At 39.1% G+C, this 20,642-nt stretch overlaps 2 long non-coding RNA genes across 2 annotated transcripts; both read right to left on the reverse strand.

Moving 5' to 3' along the window:
- Window positions 1–2,421: 2,421 nt before the first annotated feature.
- Window positions 2,422–4,683, reverse strand: LOC126825804 (uncharacterized). Its single transcript, XR_007682224.2, has 2 exons — window positions 4,269–4,683; window positions 2,422–3,121 (listed from the first exon to the last, which is right to left on the reverse strand). It is a non-coding gene; the product is annotated as an uncharacterized LOC126825804 (long non-coding RNA).
- Window positions 4,684–10,148: 5,465 nt separating this feature from the next.
- On the reverse strand, window positions 10,149–12,024 carry LOC126825740 (uncharacterized). Its single transcript, XR_007682161.1, has 2 exons — window positions 11,768–12,024; window positions 10,149–10,867 (listed from the first exon to the last, which is right to left on the reverse strand). It is a non-coding gene; the product is annotated as an uncharacterized LOC126825740 (long non-coding RNA).
- Window positions 12,025–20,642: the final 8,618 nt, after the last annotated feature.

The raw sequence follows: 20,642 nt of genomic DNA on the forward strand, positions 1-20,642 counted from the left end.
TTACATGACCCTCGTCAATTTATTTGTCTTTCATGCCCTGATTTCTGTATAAACTTTCAATGTTCCTATTGACAACGCGTTACCACGCCACTCTGGGTTATCTTTGTCGTGCTGGGTCCATATTTAGTAATGCTAGGTTCCCACTACCACGATTCGCAATCGTGGTTTTAATCGTAGAGTAATTGCGGTGATCCTATCAGGTCTTATTATACATTTAAGTTTGTCGCAGGCAGGAATCGTGTTTATCATATCGAAACGTACCCGAACGTATCTGCACGTACCAGACCGTAACGCATCGCACGACAATGTGAACCTAGCATAAGACTCAAGATTTAAAAAATATTTGGTTAGTCAATTATTCATTCATTCATATCAAGTTTCACACAGGTTTAAGTTAAGCGTCCTTTACAAACTAGAAAACACGAAATATGTAATTTAGATTCTACTTGAAGAGTCCAGGGGAAGAACGATCTAAGTCACATTTTTGTCTTTTCGCATAAAAGGCAAAACAGACTTTTGGACGAGAATGCTTGACGCGAACAGAACAACGAGTGGGTTTAATTACAACTTCAAAATGACGTTTAATACGAATCATAATTACCAGTACAACAACTGACTTCCACTTTTCAGCCAAATTACGGTCAAATAAAGGGTACGATGGACGTATTTGTCTGGGAGGCCATTTCAGATAGGCCTTGGTTAGATGTGACTCCGATCGTTTTTACCTGCAATTGATTGTTCTACAGAAAGCTTATACAAATTGCTACCAGATGGCGCTATTAACTGGGGTTCGTTGAAAAAGTGACTTAATTCGTTCTTCCCCGGGGCTCGTCACTTGATTACGGTGATTCAGCGAGTAAGGCGTTGGTTCGCGAACCTGGAGGTTCCGTGTTCGATCCCTGCGTTGGCCAAGAAAGTTCATCGGAATTTTCTGGCGTGATCCTGGCGAGGGAACAACGTATAGTTGTTCGAATGGGACGAAAACCCGAGGTCCCGAGTGCTATCTTGACACATGAAAATAGAATTGATTTAAATATCCTTATGGCACCCAATAAACATCACCATAATATAAAGTTATAGCTGGCCCGGGTTATGTAATGTCTACTGTCTTGTAAAGCAATCTGTACTGAAGGCTTAATCTGGCAATAGCCATATGTGTAATCTTGTGAGACCCTTTGTCTAGAATGGGGATATAAGCAGGAATTAAAAGGAGATTATTAGGTGAAGGCTATGAGTGCCTTGGGTTAAGCCTAGAACAAGGGTCATGTAAGTTGGTTGGATTTGAAGTTTAAACCAGTGTTTTTATCTAGAACCGATTCAAATAACGAAAAGTGTAACACGAGTACACGTTGGCGTGCACGTAAAAGATCCCTTGTCAGTTGGAATTCGATATAAGAATAGGCCGTAGCGCCGCTGTCCGGGCAAAAATGCCCCTATAGCACACTAAATGACGTAGCCCGTCTCCGTTAGCCCAGTCGGAGCAGAACAGTAAGACGTTAACCCCTATATCATTTCATTTTCATTTCATTTAAACAATAGGACGTTAAACCCCGTTTCATTTCCCAGTATGCCATATATATATAAAAGCTATACATATACAAATATTTATGACGTTTCAATGTGCTGGTGAACAATCACAACTATGCCATTGATAACACCCGCACTATATTGTGCGAAAATATGAAACGGAAATTGTCAATGTCACAAACTGTTTTTTTTATAACGCATTGTGTACTTTGTTGGTTTTGCTAAGTATTACACTTACACATAGGTTTAGAGTATTCCAAACATTATCAAAATCAACCTGAATGTTGGAAGAAATATTAGAACAACCGTGAAGCTGCACTACTTTGTTTCACTACTTTATATATAGAAATGAGGTCAAATGAATTGAAATGGTATTTAACGTCCTATCTTTCTGCATCGACTGGACTAATTCATACACAGTGCAGTGAGGGCAGTTTGCCCAGAATGCGGCCATTCAGCCATCTCTTTACGTAAACGTGTATGTGTAGACGGGTCCCGTCCTGCACCACTGACAACCCGAGGAATCTTCTTGACTATTACTGGGAGCGAAGAGCCAGCGTTTTACTAACTGAACCACCGCGGAACTAACTCGATCAGGGGCATATTGTCTGGTTGACTACAAGTAGGGACACATCAAGCATATATTGACAATCTAAGATGTATTCGTTACGTTAGGATTGACCGTATTGAGTGCACGATCTGCTACGTGCGGATGCGTTCGGATACGTTTCGATGCGATCAACACGATTGTCAAGTCGGACCTCAATATATGATAACACGATCTCAATCGTAGCCCGAATTCTGGGAATCTAGCTTAACATAAAGAGATAAACACGATTATACCAGCCGTTTCATTCTGGCTTGATTAAATTTAAAAACAAGAGAAAACCCATGTATTGTTAATCTGATTTATTTCTATAACGTAACATTGAAAAACATGATCGGTTCTCTATCAAACATCAGTTCTATATCAAGATCTGTTCTATATCAAGAAGATGAGCGCTTATAAACACATCAGTCCTATAATGAAGACGTAGTTCGATCGTAAAAAGAGAGTCCGTTCTATAGGAAGAGGTAGTTTGATTGTTTATCGTCCATAACCGTAGATTCTTCCATCATATGGTGAATTAGGATAATATCCCCCACCATAACCACCATATGATTGACTGTATCCACTACCAAATCTCTGAGCATACACCATAGCTGGATCAGCTGGTACTCCATAACCACCGTATCCTACATTATAACCATACGCTTGTCTCTTCTGTCGGACTAAACTATCGTGGTTCTCTTGAGTGGAAACTGTTTCAGTGGTGTTATCGACAGCTTCACGTTTACCTCGACCATATCGAGCATCCATTTGTTCCTCGAATCGTCTCTCGGCGTCATCTCTCTGTTGTTGTTCATATTCCTGGTAGGCTGCTTGTTGCTCGTCGTACATCTGTCGTTGTTGGTCAGCGTACATCTGTCGTTGCTGGTCAGCGTATGCCTGACGTTCTTCCTGATACCTCTGATAGTAATTATTAGCTTGTCTCTTCTCACGAACTTTGACATCGTTCAGTGCTGCAGCACAAACAACCACACACGCCACAATCTGAAGTGGAACAATGAATTAAGTAATATTTATAGCACGGCTTTCATGAGTTAACAGGTTTAACCAGAGGCTGAAGGCCGAGGGGTTAAACCTGTTAACGAATGAAGCGTGCTATGAATGACTTGTAACATTGACAACTGCTCAACATGCTTATTGTTATTGCACAGAAAACCCACCCCACTTCTCTATATGATTTCTACTAAAACTAGTGTAAACCAGCAAATGTGTGCAATAACCTTGAACATGTCTAGTTATTGCACGGTTAAGCTCCACTCAATCTACTAGAGGGAAAACAATCTGCTTATTCAACGAGAAGAACAAAGGAAGATTTCACATCCATGTTACAATTTAAATTATTTTGAATCAGATAGCAAGTACAGGAGAACCACACTACACGCAACACAAGACCGATATAAGACACACAATCTGACAAAACAAACTGCATTGGACAAACTGCATGGCACGAAATAAATAACACGTGTCATATTAAGCGAATTGATCCAGGACCAGTCGTTAGCGCCCACTGCGATGTGCAGCCCCCGGGCCTGTTTTGATAGAGGCTTCATCCAAAATGATCTACGAAAAAGATGTAATGTCACCTACTGAATGGTAATAATCCACCAGTTGAAATCAATGCATTTAACAATAATAAGGGGGGTAATCCTGATAAAATCTAGGAAAACGCTAAAAATTAGTAAACAAAATAAGAATAAACTGTCAAAATGAAATGGAATGGGTTTATTGCCCTACCTGTCTGTACAAACAAGGTTAATGAAGACGCGCATGCACCATGCCGTTTGCTCTAAGTGATATATGGCATCCGAACACTGCCGATTCAGACAACCTGTCATCGTATTGAAATTTTCATGGTATTATTGTTTTATTCGAACGGCTAGCCATTGTTCCTTGCCAAGCCCAAAGTCCTGCACTACTGACAAGGTGGACTCACACTGAAAAATACCGCGTAACATTCTTGTGCATCCCCTGAATCGACTCCGAAGATGTCTTACTTACGCCGTTGCCAAAACAAAATTATCACACGAAGCCATATCCATGTAGTAACCATGGTGATCCAAACATGCACAGAACGAGTTAAACGGTACCAGATATAATATGTGGTCGAAACTAAACAACATTATAAACTTACGAGAAAAGTCTTCATATTGTATTTACTGTGAATCTTCTTCAGCCTGAACCAGAAACTGGATTGTGAAGTACAACAGTTCTACAGTCATCTTATATACCAGTTTCACAGACGGAACATCACGTAAAGATATTTACAGAATTTATCCATTCTGTATTAATATATCAACATAGGTCAGGAATATCAACGTAACGTACTAGAAAATACAAACCTTTTTAAATTGTCAGCCACGCCTTATTTTAGAATCTTATACATGTCACATTTTTTATATTTATAATTTTATAAAACTACAAATTTAACTTGTACAACAAAAGACATATATTACCCACTGGTAGCTCAACAACAAAAGATACGGAAAGTCCACAATCTAAAGGTGAATAAGATTCAACAACTAACCGTGTATTTTTATCTCTTTAATCTGAAATAAAAATAAATGGGGTTTAACATCCTACTGTTCTGCCTAACTTGGCTAAGGAAGACGGACATACGCCATACAATGTGCTATGAGGGAAAATTTTTCCCGGGCAGCGGCACTATGCACTACTTTTATATCAAATTCCAACTGCCAAGGGATCTTTTACGTGCATTCCAAAGTATACACGGGACCTAGGTCATTCGTCCCATCCGAACGACTAGACAACTGTCTTTTTGTCAGACCCTCCGTTCTGCACAACTGACAAGGGGAAAACACGTCGACAAATCCCAATGAACTTTCTCGGCCAATGCAGGGATCGAACACGCGACCTCCAGTCTTACACAATTAGCCACCGTGGCTCCTTTTTAATCTGAAGACAGAAGAATTTGAAAAGTTGGAAAAGATAACTATATTGGAAATTATGAGAAATTAAATTTACGTGAGAATATACTATTCAAAAAAAGTAGGGGATATTTGATTTTTAAGTGTTATTAAAGTCACCTAATGAAACTGACGAAGAAACAAATGACAAAATGAAATGAAGTTCACATTCATCGATTTATTCCAAATGATCGTTAGACTAAGTAAGGCACAGACTGACCATTATAAGGGTAAAATGATACCCGGGGTCAAACAGCAAAGTTACCACAGCATCACAACCAAGTCAGTAACGGGTAAATCCTCCTCTGTTTGCCAAACAAGCATTGATCCGACGTGGCATACTCCTAATGAGACGTCTAAGGTCATTTTGGTCCAGATTGTCCCATTCCTGTTGCACGCAGCAGCAAGTTCTTGGACATTGGCAGGACGTTGTTGACGTTGACGTAACCTCTGTCCAAGCATGTCCCAGACATGCTCGATGGGGGAGAGGTCGGGACTCAGTGCTGGCCAAGGTAATGTGGTGATGTTCTGTTGTTGGAGGTAACCTGTAACGATCCTGGCCCTGTGACATCTTGCGTTGTCATCCTGGAAGATGAAACGGCGGCCATGACGTCGTGCGAACGGCACAACATGGACTGCCAAGATGTTGTCCCGGTAGTACTGGCCTGTAACACGCCCTGCAACAACATGTAAAGCCGTTCTTCCAGCAACAGTGATGCCTCCCCACACCATAACAGAACCACCCCCAAATCGATCATGTCTGATGACGTTAACGTCTTGGAAGCGCTCGTTTCGACGACGCCACACCCTCCTACGTCTGTCCAAAAAATCAACAGTGAACCTTGACTCATCTGAAAACATCACATTGCTCCAGCGTCGATTATCCCAGTGTTGACGATCCCTACACCAACGACGTCTTGCCTGAATGTGATGATCTCTCAAACAAGGGATCACGCGAGGACGTCGGGCGCGAAGGTGACCCCTATGCAGTCGATTCCGAATCGTCTGGCCACTCACTCTCACACCAGTGTCTGTTTGAAGACGAGCGCTGATCTGATTTGCTGTGATGACACAATTTCTCAAGGCCAAGGTACGGATAAATCGATCCTGGGCTTGAGTTGTCGCCCTTGGTCGACCTGAGCGTGGTCTGTCCTGTACAGATTGTGTATCACGGTATCTGGACCATAGCCTGCTTATGACAGACTGAGAAACATTCATCGTCCGCGCCACAACCGCCTGTGTTGTGCCGATCTGTAGCATGCCAAGGGCACGTAACCTTTTATTTTGGGTAAGCCGACGCATATCAAAATTTGTTTTCTGGTCACTAAAACAATTAAACTGATGTTTCCACCCTGGAATTCAATGCCACAATGACTGTAACATTCAAAGTCAGAGTCGTGCAAATCTTGGGTTGGACCCCCATGATGATCCCAAGCATCACCTGCATTCCATGCGGTAGCTATTGGTGCGTTTGGGCGTCACATGTAACTGGAAATGTTTCTTCTGTTAGGTTCTATAGTGACTTTTTTCGTAGTCATTTGCATATTTTAGTATTATGCCCCCAAAATCAAATATCCCCTACTTTTTTTGAATAGTATATATTGATGTAAGAATATTTTGTATCACCCCGCACTGCGCTCTCACATGTTTAACAACACAACATGGGAAATCAAAGAGATCCTTGCATATTATACACTACAGCCATCAAGACTTCATATTTTTAAAACTATTTTTGTTCTAGCACACTGAGTCTATATAATTAAGATATTTTGTTTTCTTATATGTTTCATTATTTTCGAGGAAGTACTTTTAAACTTTTAGTATGGAGCACCATCACAGGCATCATCTGCATTAATGATTTGTCGGTTTTGTTTACCGTGTAGTGCGGTCCTCTTAAACTTATAATTAGGCTATAGTGAATATGGATCAGGTGAGCTATTGACACATTGCATTGAAGACACATTGATAACATTTGTATGACTTCTTAGTTCTCTCTTTGAAAGCATAGAAATAACTGACAATTACACATTGGATGTATTTAAAAGGGTTTTATAGTAAAATATTTTGCAATATATCATGATCAACATTCTTTTGTTAGATTATATATTAATAGTCCACGCTAGATCTACTGAATGTGGCCTAACCGAGCGATTACTTGAAACAAAAAACAAAACAACCCCCCCCCCCAAAAAAAAAAACCCAAAAAAACCCACACCCCAAAACAATGCGATGCAAATGGTACCCCACAGAAAAGAATATGCCGCACAAATATATTAAGATTACAAATTCGATACCAATCTCCAAAAATACTTATTTTCTTTTTTACATAACTGAATAATAATCTTAACAACATTTTGAAACAAGCGTTTTGGTTACATCTGACAACAAATGTCATCATGCTTCGATTTTCACTGGGTTCTGTATTCATAAATATTGAGTACACTCCACATAAATAATTTTAATATTAAAAGAAGTGACAGTTCTTGCAAATAAAGTGTTCAGTGGTCTATGTAAAATGTGGAGACAGAAGCTTTTCTGTTGCTGCTCCTAAACTGTGGAACAGACTACCATCATATATTAAGGATGCAAAATCATTGTGTACATTCAAATCCTTGCACTTATTTAGTGCAGATGATGGGAATCTGGCATAAATGTGAGAGACTAACTCAGCGCCAGTGAGCAAACTGTTGGATACAAAGCGCTATACAATTCCATTATTATTATTATTATTGCGATATACCACATGATGTGTAGATAAACGTGATTGTATACATCAAAAAGTACATACCTGTTTCTGTATTTCCATTTCTGTCGTTTTACCGCCTTACAGGAAGTGCTATTTACATCAATAAATTCATTTATTTTTTTGGGGGGAGGGGGGGAATCCCGTAAACGCCATGTCATGTGGATTCATATGAATTAATCAAATTTCAAAGTTTTTTAAATTGAATATTTTAACAATTGTATCTAAAATTAATATTTTGCTTATTGATGCAAGCATAAGGTCAAGGACGTGTTTTTAAAAAAAAAAAAAGAAAACAAATTTTCATGTTTATAAAATGGTGAGCTGTTTTAATATTAATATGATAACACGTGGGTATATGATAACACATGGGTATTATGTGATAACACTTGGGATATGATAACACGTGGGTATATGATAACACTTGGGATATGATAACACGTGGGTATATGATAACACGTAGGTATATGATAACACTTGGGTATATGATAACACGTGCGTGTATTTAAATGGACACCGACAGTGTAGTGTGTAATTGCTATATGGTGTGGCGTGTATGATATTATAAGTATATTAGTCATATTTACTCTGCCGTATATATAAATATAACTTACTAAAACCAACACAATCAATATATGACCGACAATATCTTTCAAAGTTTGAGGAGTTCAGTTAATATTTTTATACCGTGTACATTAGCCCATTTGGTTAAACCCCATTTCAGTATTTTTAAATCGAAATTTCACATCTCTATCTAGTTTTCGCATCTCCCAAACCAAACAGATTTCTGAATCAGAATTTTGTATATGTCAGATACACAAAGATCTTCTGACATGTCACAAATTTGCATGTCTCCTCCTCTCTCACGTCTAACTGTCCGCAAATTCCTATATATATATACTCTCCGACAATAGATAAGACTCGTGATCATACATGCAATTGTCCCTTTATCACGTCATGGTATGCTTACTGACCAGTGCGCTTGCTGTTGAAGTCATGTGGCGCTTGTACACAGATCATATGTAGTTTGTAAATGACATATGAGATTAATTACATGTTTAATTAGATCATAGCCAGTTCGTGTCTTAACAGAAGTATATAAAGAGTTGAAAAAGCAATATAATATTATATAAACCTAAATGATCCTTCAATTTGATAAAAGTTATAGAGGACTTTGTCACACTTAAACCTAAATAAAGACTTGCAATAGGTAGATTTAGCTCTTGCATAATGTATATGTTTAACTAATAAGGAACTTCTAACACGGAAGGTAACCGGGAATCTCTTGGATTGTGAGTCGGCATCTTGGTTACTGAGCTACCGTATCGGTAACTGGTCATATAACTTAGTGAATGGTACTTTCATTTGCATTTACTATACTGTACAAATGTCAGTGGTGCAGGGATAGCGTCTAGTCGTTCGGATCGGGCGAAAAACTGATATCTCGTATTGGAATTCGAAATAACAGCAGGTCATAGACCAGGCAATATTTCCCCCATAGCACAGTGTGTGACGTAAGCCCATCTTCATTAATCAATCGGTGTAGAACAGTTGGAATTTAAATCCCATTTTATTGATTCATTGTTCTGTATTTTAACGAAGAGGGGTGAAATGGAAATGAAATGGGGTTTAACGTCCTACTGTTCTACTCCTATACTGGGCTAATGAAGACGGGCATACGCCATACAGTGTGCCCGGGCAGCGGCACTATCGCCTACTTTTATATCGAATTCCAACTGCCAGGGGATCTTTTACGTGCATTCCAATATATACACGGGACCTCGGTTTTTCGTCTCATCCGAAGGACTAGACAGCTGTCCTTGTCAGGCCCTCCGTTCTGCACCACTGACAAGGGGAAACCACGTCGGAAAATCTTGATGAACTTTCTCGGCCAATGCAGGGATCGAACACCCGACCTCCAGGCTAGCGATCCAGCGTCTTAACCAACTAGCCACCGTGGCTCTGATCCAGGGGTGAGGCTGGATGGCTAAATGGTTAGCGTGCGAGCTGTATCATAATGTCTGTCGTTGAGTCATTTGGCGTGGTTTCGATTTCCCGGTTGTAGGTGACACGGAGCAAGGAGTAGGTTCGCATGTCCAACCTCGTGGGTTTTTTCCGGGTCTACCGGTTTGCTCCAACTACTAAAGAACGAATTTTTGAAATAAAATTGAACCATATGCTAGTCCCGAAATGACATGGTTGCTGTCCAGTAGACGTTCCCTCTCTCTCTCTCTTTAAAGAACATCCTATTCCATTGTATTACGTTGATTATTTGTAGAGGAGAAGGAACATATTTCTATGTGTAACGTTGTTTATTTGAGAGAAAGACACTACGATCTAACAATTAAAGTTTATATATTTTAATATTTTATTGCAACATGACATCAAGTATCTCTCAAATATTTACACTAAATAAATATACATAGCTGTAGATGTATTCACATTACTGCATTTTTAAAAAAACATACAGTTAACGCTATCAACTAAATCTGACAGCGTCAAGTCTATGTATTTTGTGAATACATCTAGATCAGATTACCTGACAACTATGCATGGACAATTTCTTTTTCTATACATTTATTAAGGATTTTATTTTATTAACGTACAAATAAATAATCACAGGAGTTTATATGTTTGGCTATATTAAATAGGACGGCAATTTATTATATTATATCCCTAGTATTGCCTTTGGTATCCACCCTGCATGGCGTTAGGGTCTTGTCCATATCCACCACCGCCATAACCACCCTGGGCGTTTGGGTCTTGTCCATATCCACCACCGCCATAACCACCCTGGGCGTTTGGGTCTTGTCCATATCCTCCACCGCCGTAACCGCCCTGCATGGCGTTTGGGTCTTGTCCATATCCACCACCACCGTAACCACTCTGCATGGCGTTAGGATCCTGGCCATATCCACCACCGCCGTAACCACCTTGCATTGCGTTAGGATCTTGGCCATATCCACTGCCCCCGCCGTAACCGTATCCTTGTCTCTTCAGTCGCAACAATGATCCAGCATCGCTCTGTGCTATGAAAGCACTACTAATCATACAGATGGTAATCTGAAAAAAAACCACAATTATTTTAATTAAACACGACGCATATTGATACACTTGGTATCTGAATTACGTGGCTTCCATAAGTTAGAAAATCCCTGTCTTCATTAGCTCAGTCGGAGGAGAATAGTAGGAGGTTAAACCTCATTTCATTTCTCCTAATATTAATAACCGTCTTCTATGTCACTTTAGCCACAGGAAGAGACAAGTTTACATTTTTTTTAAAAGCAAAAGCGTTTGGGGAAATGTCCAAGGTATAATTAGCAAATGTTTAGAATTAATTGTTCTTTCCCAGATACTAGCGAGACATACATGGGATTTGTTATGAATATTGTTTTCATGGTGCACATATTAGTAGGTAAAATACAGTGAATAATTTAAACGTATCTAACGTAAAATAAGATAAGAAAGAAATAATGTGTAACGTCCTACTTTTCTGCTCCGACTGAGATAATGAGGGAAATTTTGACCGGGCAGCGGCACTATGGCCTACTATCCAACTGCAAAGGGACCTTTTACGTGCATGTCAATGTATACACACGACCTCGGTTTTTCGTCCCATCCGAACGACTAGACAGTTGGCCTTGTCCTGCACCAATGACAAGGGGAAACACGTCGGAAAATATCAATGAACTTTCTCGATCAATACTATTTAACGTCCTACTACTGTTCTGCATCAATCGGACTAATGCAGACGAGCACCCGAAATGCAGTGTGTTGTGGGGCGACTTTCGTCAGGACAGCGCTGCAACGACCTACTCTGTCAAGGGTTAGTTTACGTGCATGCTAACATTATACACGGAAACTGTGTTTTTCGTCTCACCCAAACGACTAGACAATGTTCCTTGATCCGTAATTCAACACTATAACAACGGGAAATTTGCGCCCCGTTAGTATAATACTTACAATTAAAAGTTTCATTGTCACTTTCCACATCCACCAGAGTTCCGCCGACAGGTTGTAATATTGGGATACTATCAATTGACTAATATAATCTGAAACTGTTTTTCAGTGTCCAAATTACTGATGAACTTACTCAGATGCGTTATTGAAACCGTTATGCCTTAAACTACAATCGACGCATTTATAATATACGGCATCATCGTAAACCCCATGATTTATATTTTTTTAATTTATATACACTACCACATGCCCGGGGTATATAAAATGATATATTCTATTGTACACGATTTGTCACAACGCCTAATGTTTTTTATCAACCATGTGTTTCTATTTCTATGACAATGCAACCCATGACGGAAGTACATCTCATGAAGACAATCCAAATGATTTTTTTTTAAATCTATTTTTACAAGATGTCTTTGACGAACGGAGCATGGTGACATTAAACTTTATATCTGTGTCAGTGTAACTTCCAATAAAACTGAAAGATATTCTGGACCAGTTATATTAATTAGATTACAAAATAAAATGAATGAAATGGGGTTTAATGTTCTGCACCTAACCTGGGCTAATGAAGACGGGCATACGTCATACAGTGTGCCATGAGAGGAAGTTTTACCCGGACAGCGGCACTACGGCCTACTCTTATATCGAATTCCAACTGTCAAGGGATCTTTTACGTGCACGCCAATGTGTACACGGGACCTCGGTTTTTCGTCCCATCCGAACGACTAGACAGCAGCCCTTGCCAGGCCCTCCGTCCTGCATCACTGACAAGGGGGAACCACGCCGGAAAATTTGGATGAACTTTCTCGGCCAATGCAGCACCCGACCTCCAGGCTAACGAGACAAAGAGCTAACAATTCTCACTATAATAGTTAAATAATAGGTGGGGGGGGGATTACCAAACGGTAAGCGTGCGCGCTCTATCATAAGGTCTGTCATTGAGTCAACTGGTGTGGTTTCGATTCCTCGGTTGTACGTGACAAGGAGTAGGGTCACCTGTCCAACCTTGTGGGTTTCCTCCAGGTTCTCCGGTTACGGTAACCGCATCAATGACAAAACGTATTTCAATCTATTTAAAATCGGGGCCAGCTGATGACATTCAGAGTTGATTATAGTCTTGCCATGTTAATAAATGTCTAATTAATAACCTAAATAACATTTAAGGTCTAAAGAAAGACCTACAATGGGCAGATTTAGCTCTTGAATAATGTCTGTTTTTGTCCGATCACATTGACACTAAGCAGCTGTATCAATAAGATAAGAGTGATTCCGCTTGGTGATTGAAAGAGTTCGAGAGGGAGGTGTCGCGGAGACTGTTGGGGCTCTCGTCAAACTTGACTGTTGAGGCTTTTTCCGGACAAAATTGCACCGATAGCGAACTGCATAGTTTATTCCCGTCTCGATTAACCCAGTCGCTACAGGAGGGTAACATTTAATAACATATTCCAATATCTCACAATCTCAGAATAGCGCCGATATTCCAAGACGGTTTAAAGTATGTGCCGTATATAGTATTGCATGTCATAGTTAACATGAAGTGGTGTCTCCCATCACCCCACCCCCACCAACACACCTGCACTATTGTACGTGGAACTGGTTAATGGCCAACATATTGGTGAGCTTTGTATTCTCCAGTATAGCATATAGCGATAACATATTGGTGAGCTCTGTACTCTCCCTTAGCATATAGCGATAACATATTGGTGAGCTCTGTACTCTCCCTTATAGCATATAGCGATAACATATTGGTGAGCTCTGTATTATCCAGTATAGCATATAACAGTAACATATTGGTGAGCTTTATACTCTCCCTTATAGCATATAGCCATAACATATTGGTGAGCTCTGTACTCTCCCTTATAGCATATAGCGATAACATATTGGTGAGCTCTGTATTATCCAGTATAGCATATAACAGTAACATATTGGTGAGCTTTATACTCTCCCTTATAGCATATAGCCATAACATATTGGTGAGCTCTGTACTCTCCCTTATAGCATATAGCGATAACATATTGGTGAGCTCTGTATTATCCAGTATAGCATATAGCAGTAACATATTGGGGAACTTTGTGTTCGCCACTAAGGTACAATAAATTATCATTGTTGTGACCAAAACAACAAGTAAGTGTCCGTCGTTACCGATGCATGTATCATTGGTGGAAACGATGGCGGTGATACCTGGAATATGTCGATGGTGCTATAACTTGCAAAACAAACGCGTTATTATATTTTCGGACAACACATTTACGGTGGCATGTTTAAATAAGGGAACCTGCAAATATAACGGTATCGTTATGCATGCTTTAAGGCACATGTTTTGGCTTTCGGTTATGTTCAACTTTCACCTTTCAGCAAGATATGTTAGAGGGGATCTTAAAACTGTAGCTGATAAAATTCCTCGGTTACACGAATTCGTTCGTGATGAAAGTTTTATATCTATTTCGGATTATCATATGCACATATTCGCTGAAACTCTTCCTTTTCTTTTGCAGAATCAAGTCCAAACCTTGTAAATCGGCTTGATTCCAGAGTGGATATCCTTTGGAGAAATATATTCTCTAAACCAACCCAGCGAACCTACGCAAATCACCTTGAATCGTATCTACATTATTGTTCACTGTGCATGGTTGATATTGATCCCGTTCTAATTAGGTTAAACGATCTACTCCGTTATATTGCATACCTTTCGCATAGACAGTATCTGAATATCATAAAGTTGTTGAATGTGGAGGTTAATTTAAAGAATCCCCTAGATAACTGGCGCGTAACCTCTCTTCTGCAAGGCACAAGGCGTACGTTAGGGGACAAAGTTAAGCCCAAACTACCTATTACTCCCAAAATCGTGCTTGATATTCTAAAAGTCTTAAATCTTACTTGCCCGTTTGATCTTGCCTTCTGGGCGGCTTGTCTAGTAGCATTTTTCTCATTTTTTCGGAAATCAAACACCTTGGTTCCCGACCAACCCTTCAATTCTGAGTATGTATACCTTTTGCGTTCGGATTTTAGTTTTACAGCCAATTTAGGCATAATAACGGTGCGTTGGGCAAAAACTATCCAATATCAGCAAAGAGTCCTAAAGATAACAAATACCGTGCATTCCTAATTCCCCCCTCTGTCCCGTAAGAGCCTGCCAACTGGCATTCGAAGTAAATAGTGTTCCCCATAACGGTCCCGCCTTTTCATCCCTACACATGGGTACCGTCACACCCATGAATTATTCCAAATTTATTAAGCGACCAAAACGGCGTTGTCCATTGCAGGATATCCAGCCAGGGACTATTCACGTCATGGTTTTAGACGTGGCGGGGCGACGTTCGCTTTCAGCTGTAACATGTCGGTAGATCTAATAAAAATGCAGGGCGACTGGAGGAGTAACGCTTACCAACGCTATTTGGATCCTTCGTTTGACATGAGATCGCAGGGAGCTACATCGTTGGGCGACCGGGTAAGAAAAATGACACTATAAAAAAAAAAGGTTTGGGCGTTTTTCGGGAACATTGTAAGATTACCCCTCTTTCAATATTTGATTTTTTGTCTTGAATATTGAGAGAATTTTGTCCGCGAGGGGTAATCAATTTATTTTTACTTGCAAATTTTTAAATTAAAGTTTTATAACGCCCAAACATAGTCTTATATGAGAGAATAGAAATTAACTTGTATTTTAGTTAGGAGGGCTTAAAATTATAATAAAAGACATAGAATACATAAAACTACTGTGGTTTATAGTAAAACTAAGATACAATAGATATCAAGATTAAACCTTATATCGGATTAAATTTCCGTACTTAATCTTTAGTCAAATATTTGGTGTAACTTAGATAGTTAATCCAGCACAAATATTACATAGGTTGTCTTGAGTTGCGTTATGACACAAGAATACTTACTGTGTCAATGTGATCTGTTAACAACAGTCATCGACATACTCCGTCTTACCTTGTCTGTATTGGATTGAAGGTACTTAAAATTACCCCCTCCCACCACAACCATCCAACACACATACACATTCGCTCTGCTCTGACTAGCTGGCTATCCCATCCCCCTCTCCCCCTCATCCTCCCCCCTCTCTCTCTCCATCAGACCTACCACTGGGTCACTACAAGTAACTTTATTGAAATATTAAAAATGCAACAAATTGAATTATGAGAATTATGAAATGAAAGCGGGTCAAAGTTAAGAACACTGCAAGGACGATATCGTTCACATAAATGAAAATATAGGAACAAAGTCGTCATTTTATATACATAATATTTATAAGTTTGTTTAGATAGTTAGTAATCAGACAGTAGTCATTAAGTAGGTGTTTTGTCACTAAGGTGACTATTAAATGATATACACCAGTATTGTCCAGGTTTGTGTATTCAATATTGATGGGTGTTATAAACAGTCACGCTTTTACACTAGTAGTGACATCTTTTACAGGTAGTTACAGATCTTTAAATTAATGACAACTGTAAAATTTCTAACCACGTTTTATACATACTAAACATTGATCACTTATATGTCAAATATTGCCATTGCATAAGTCAACAGTATTAGCTTAACCGTAATACCATATCATTGATAAAGTCGTAAGACGTATTCAAATACATCACATGACACGATGCTTTCATATTTGTATGCATTATATCGGACCCCAGAATATCGTTTATATTATATTATCGACGACTTCTTGTGAGTAATTGACGCTCTAACAGAGTGCTATTCTTGTTGGCGGGTAATTGACGCTATGACAGACAGTGATATTCTTTTGTATTGTGAATACTAGGACGTTTTGTAGAGGTCAGTAGTTCAAATATTCACATAAACGTCTAAACAGTTGATAAATGTAAGATGGCCTCTAAACACAAATGTAACAAACATGAAGATATGCAATTAACGTTTTATTGTCGTGCTTGTTCTGTAGCTATCTGCTATGACTGCATTGCTGTTGATCATGCTGATCATAAACGAGCTGAACTAAAAACTGTTGATCCTGAATTGAGAGAATCATTAAAAACCAACAAACTAGAAATAGAAAATAAAATCAAACTTTTAAACAATCAGTTAGAATATTTAGACAAGAAATCAACCGATATCGACGTGTTTGCTAAAACTTCTAAAAATAATGTTCTCAAGAAAGTTGAGTCGAGCATTACTGAAGTCAGAAAACTAGGGAAGGGAATCAACGATAAGATTGATGTTCTCCGGGATGAAGAAAACAAGAAAGTAGAAGATCTTAAAGCTGGAATAAAAAAAGATAAAACTCGACTGCAGACGAGTGTAAAATGTTCAGATGATGTTTTGTGTGATCTGTCAACAATTCAGGTTATAAATATTCTACCACGTATTAAAACACTAGCTGAAGATCACAGCCCAATATGGTTCTGTAATCCTGTTGTTAAGTATTTTAATTTTCCTCAGACGAAGATAAACCCGGACTCCCTCACACGGCTGTTTGGCGAACTTCATACAATGGACAGCCCAACCTTTACAACCAGTTTTAATATGGATCAGATGAAGGAAGATCAATGCTACTGGAGTCCAGATTATTATATGGTACAGGATCTACCCTGGCATGTGGGTGTTAAACACGACACAGATAAATCAACACTGGGTATTTATCTGGGTCTACAGAACGCACAGGACACCAATATTAAATCTTGTACAACTAAATATACACTTAAACTGATAAATAGGATACATGACAGCAAGTCCATATCAAAACAGGGAAGTCAGACGTTTACACCAGGTGACAGTGAGTGGGGATGCGCAGAGTTTACTAAATGGGAAGATTTTAGTTACCTGTCAGATGGTTTCCTTGACAATAACAATGATTTTATTGTACAAGCAACAGTTGAAATAAGTAAAATTTGTTTTACTTCATGTTTTGATCTAAAGAAAGCCGATCCATACAAGTTTTACTGGGATAAAAAGCTGGTTATGTTCCAGGATTTATACTGGAGAGCTGGAATTAAAAATCGCCATGATAAATCAACATTAGGAGTTTATCTTCAACTGAACGCAGAAAAGGAAGGTGGTTTGGCGTCATGTAGAGCTGATTCTAAACTTAAACTAGTTCATAGTACGGATGATTCTAAATCTATAGCAAAACAGTTTAGTGGTATATTTACGCCTGGTGGTAATTCATACGGCTGGCCAGAATTTGTAGACTGGAATACATTACAGAAGGGTGTAAACGGGTTTCTAAACAACGACCATTTTACTATAGAGGCAACTGTGGAAGTTACTAGCTCAACATTTACAGAAACGTTTGATGTAACTGATGTGAAACCCGATATAAACTATGGTAGTTATAGGCATTATATACAATATCTACCATGGCGTATAGGTGTTATACATCATCCAGATAAAACAACTTTAGGTTTGTACCTACATCTATATCTAGGTGTTGACAAAACAGTTAAAACATGTACAGCCAAATTTAAACTAAAACTTGTTCACCCAACAGACCAGAGTCAATCTAAAGAAGAAGAAGTAGTAGAATATACATTTAAACCTGGTAGTATTGGATGTGGATGGCCTCAGTTTATAGACCGTGATGATTTTACTCGTAGATTTGTTGATGGTAAGAAGTTTACAGTCCAGGCTACAATTACCATTACTGGTATACACAGATATTAACACCTGACAATCTAGACTACAGTTTCCATTACTGATATAGACTAAGGCGTGTAGCTCTAGTCTACAAACATCACAATGAGATGATCTTCATCTGACAGTCTAGACTAAAGTAACCATTTCTGATATAGACAGACATCACCTGATAATCTAGACAACCATTACTGATATAAACTAACGCCTGTGATTTTGGACGACGATTACCACAAAAAGATGCCATTCAAATACTGTAAAAATAGACTGATCTGTATAAGATGACCTTCACCTAATGCAGGTAGATATACCTGTAGGCCTATATAAGATGACCTTCGCCTAGTGTAAATAAACTTACCTGTATAAGACGACTTTCACCTGTTGGAAATAGAACCAACTGTATATGATGGAAATAGACTCATCTGTATTAGATGACTTTCACCTGATGGAAATAGACTCACCCGTATCAGATGACCTTCATCCGATAGAAATATACTCGCCTGTATAAGATGACCTTCACCTGGTGTAAAGAGACTCACCAGTATCAGATGACATTCACCTGATGTAAAAAGACCCACCTGTATAAATTGACCTTCACCTCATCTGTATAAGATGATCTTCACATGAAGTCAATAGACTTACCTGTATAAGATGACCTTCACTAGATGTATATACACTTACCTGTGTAAGATGACCTTCGCTATGATGACCGTCAGTTATAAGAATAGAAACAAGTGAGTAAACTTTGTACTTCTTTCTCTTTATTGCTGGTATTTAGTTATTATCATATGTTTATCTGTTTTCTTTTTAGTTTCTGTCATACTAGTTGATTATAGACGTTTAAGAGTAAAAATAGTCCAATACATCCATAAAAACAGTCACTTGATACCCTATCATCGATTTACAACTTAACACTCCTTGTATTGGGGGGGGGGGGGGTGTTATTCAACAAATATTCTGGAAGCCAAGCGGTACGGTGCTTAAAATATGTGGAGGGGTATCAAAATCCATAATACAGAAAAATATTTGACCCCGGACCCCCCTGACCCCCATGTACATACCCCCTGAAAATGGGGTGCCTCTGAAATGTGCATCCACTGTGCAATTGCAAACCTGATCCCAGGACTTGATCGAATGACAATCTTCTGGTATGGTACCTTCCCAGGATATATTAATATCGCTAAGTATGAAATTCCTGCTGTAATGAAAACGTGGGACGAGAAACAGAAGCTTTTGCAGCAACAGGGTCTAGCTGTCAAGGAAAAAGCAAACTTATTCTGAGACAAAAGGCGAAACAATCATTTGATTATATCAAAGTAATATATGCTCGAGATACAGCCTTATCAGTACCTAAACTAGGCTAACAAAGTGACAGATTCCGTTTTTTAAAGGACCATAAACAGTTGCCAGCATCTGTTTATGGGCCCAATCTGAAGGCCTACGTACGCAATCTCAATTGTAAAGCAGATGTAACGATGAGTGATTTGAATTCAGTCCGAGATAGCTTAACTTCAAAGCCAAAACAATGATATTATGTAATCATATTCGATTTGATGAATATTTCACCACATTATAAATATGTTGTTAGTGGTTTCTTTTTTGTTTGAAATCACCACAAATTCGGATTCTACGCCCTTGAAAACACAGTAGTCGACATATACTATTCAAAAAAAGTAGGGGATATTTGATTTTTAAGTGGTATTAAAGTCACCTAATGAAACTGACGAAGAAACAAATGACAAAATGAAATGAAGTTCACATTCATCGATTTATTCCAAATGATCGTTAGACTAAGTAAGGCACAGACTGACCATTATAAGGGTAAAATGATACCCGGGGTCAAACAGCAAAGTTACCACAGCATGACAACCAAGTCAGTAACGGGTAAATCCTCCTCTGTTTGCCAAACAAGCATTGATCCGACGTGGCATACTCCTAATGAGACGTCTAAGGTCATTTTGGTCCAGATTGTCCCATTCCTGTTGCAACGCAGCAGCAAGTTCTTGGACATTGGCAGGACGTTGTTGACGTTGACGTAACCTCTGTCCAAGCATGTCCCAGACATGCTCGATGGGGGAGAGGTCAGGACTCAGTGCTGGCCAAGGTAATGTGGTGATGTTCTGTTGTTGGAGGTAACCTGTAACGATCCTGGCCCTGTGACATCTTGCGTTGTCATCCTGGAAGATGAAACGGCGGCCATGACGTCGTGCGAACGGCACAACATGGACTGCCAAGATGTTGTCCCGGTAGTACTGGCCTGTAACACGCCCTGCAACAA

The sequence above is a fragment of the Patella vulgata genome, chromosome 1 (assembly GCF_932274485.2).
Source record: "Patella vulgata chromosome 1, xgPatVulg1.2, whole genome shotgun sequence".
NCBI lineage: Eukaryota > Metazoa > Mollusca > Gastropoda > Patellidae > Patella > Patella vulgata.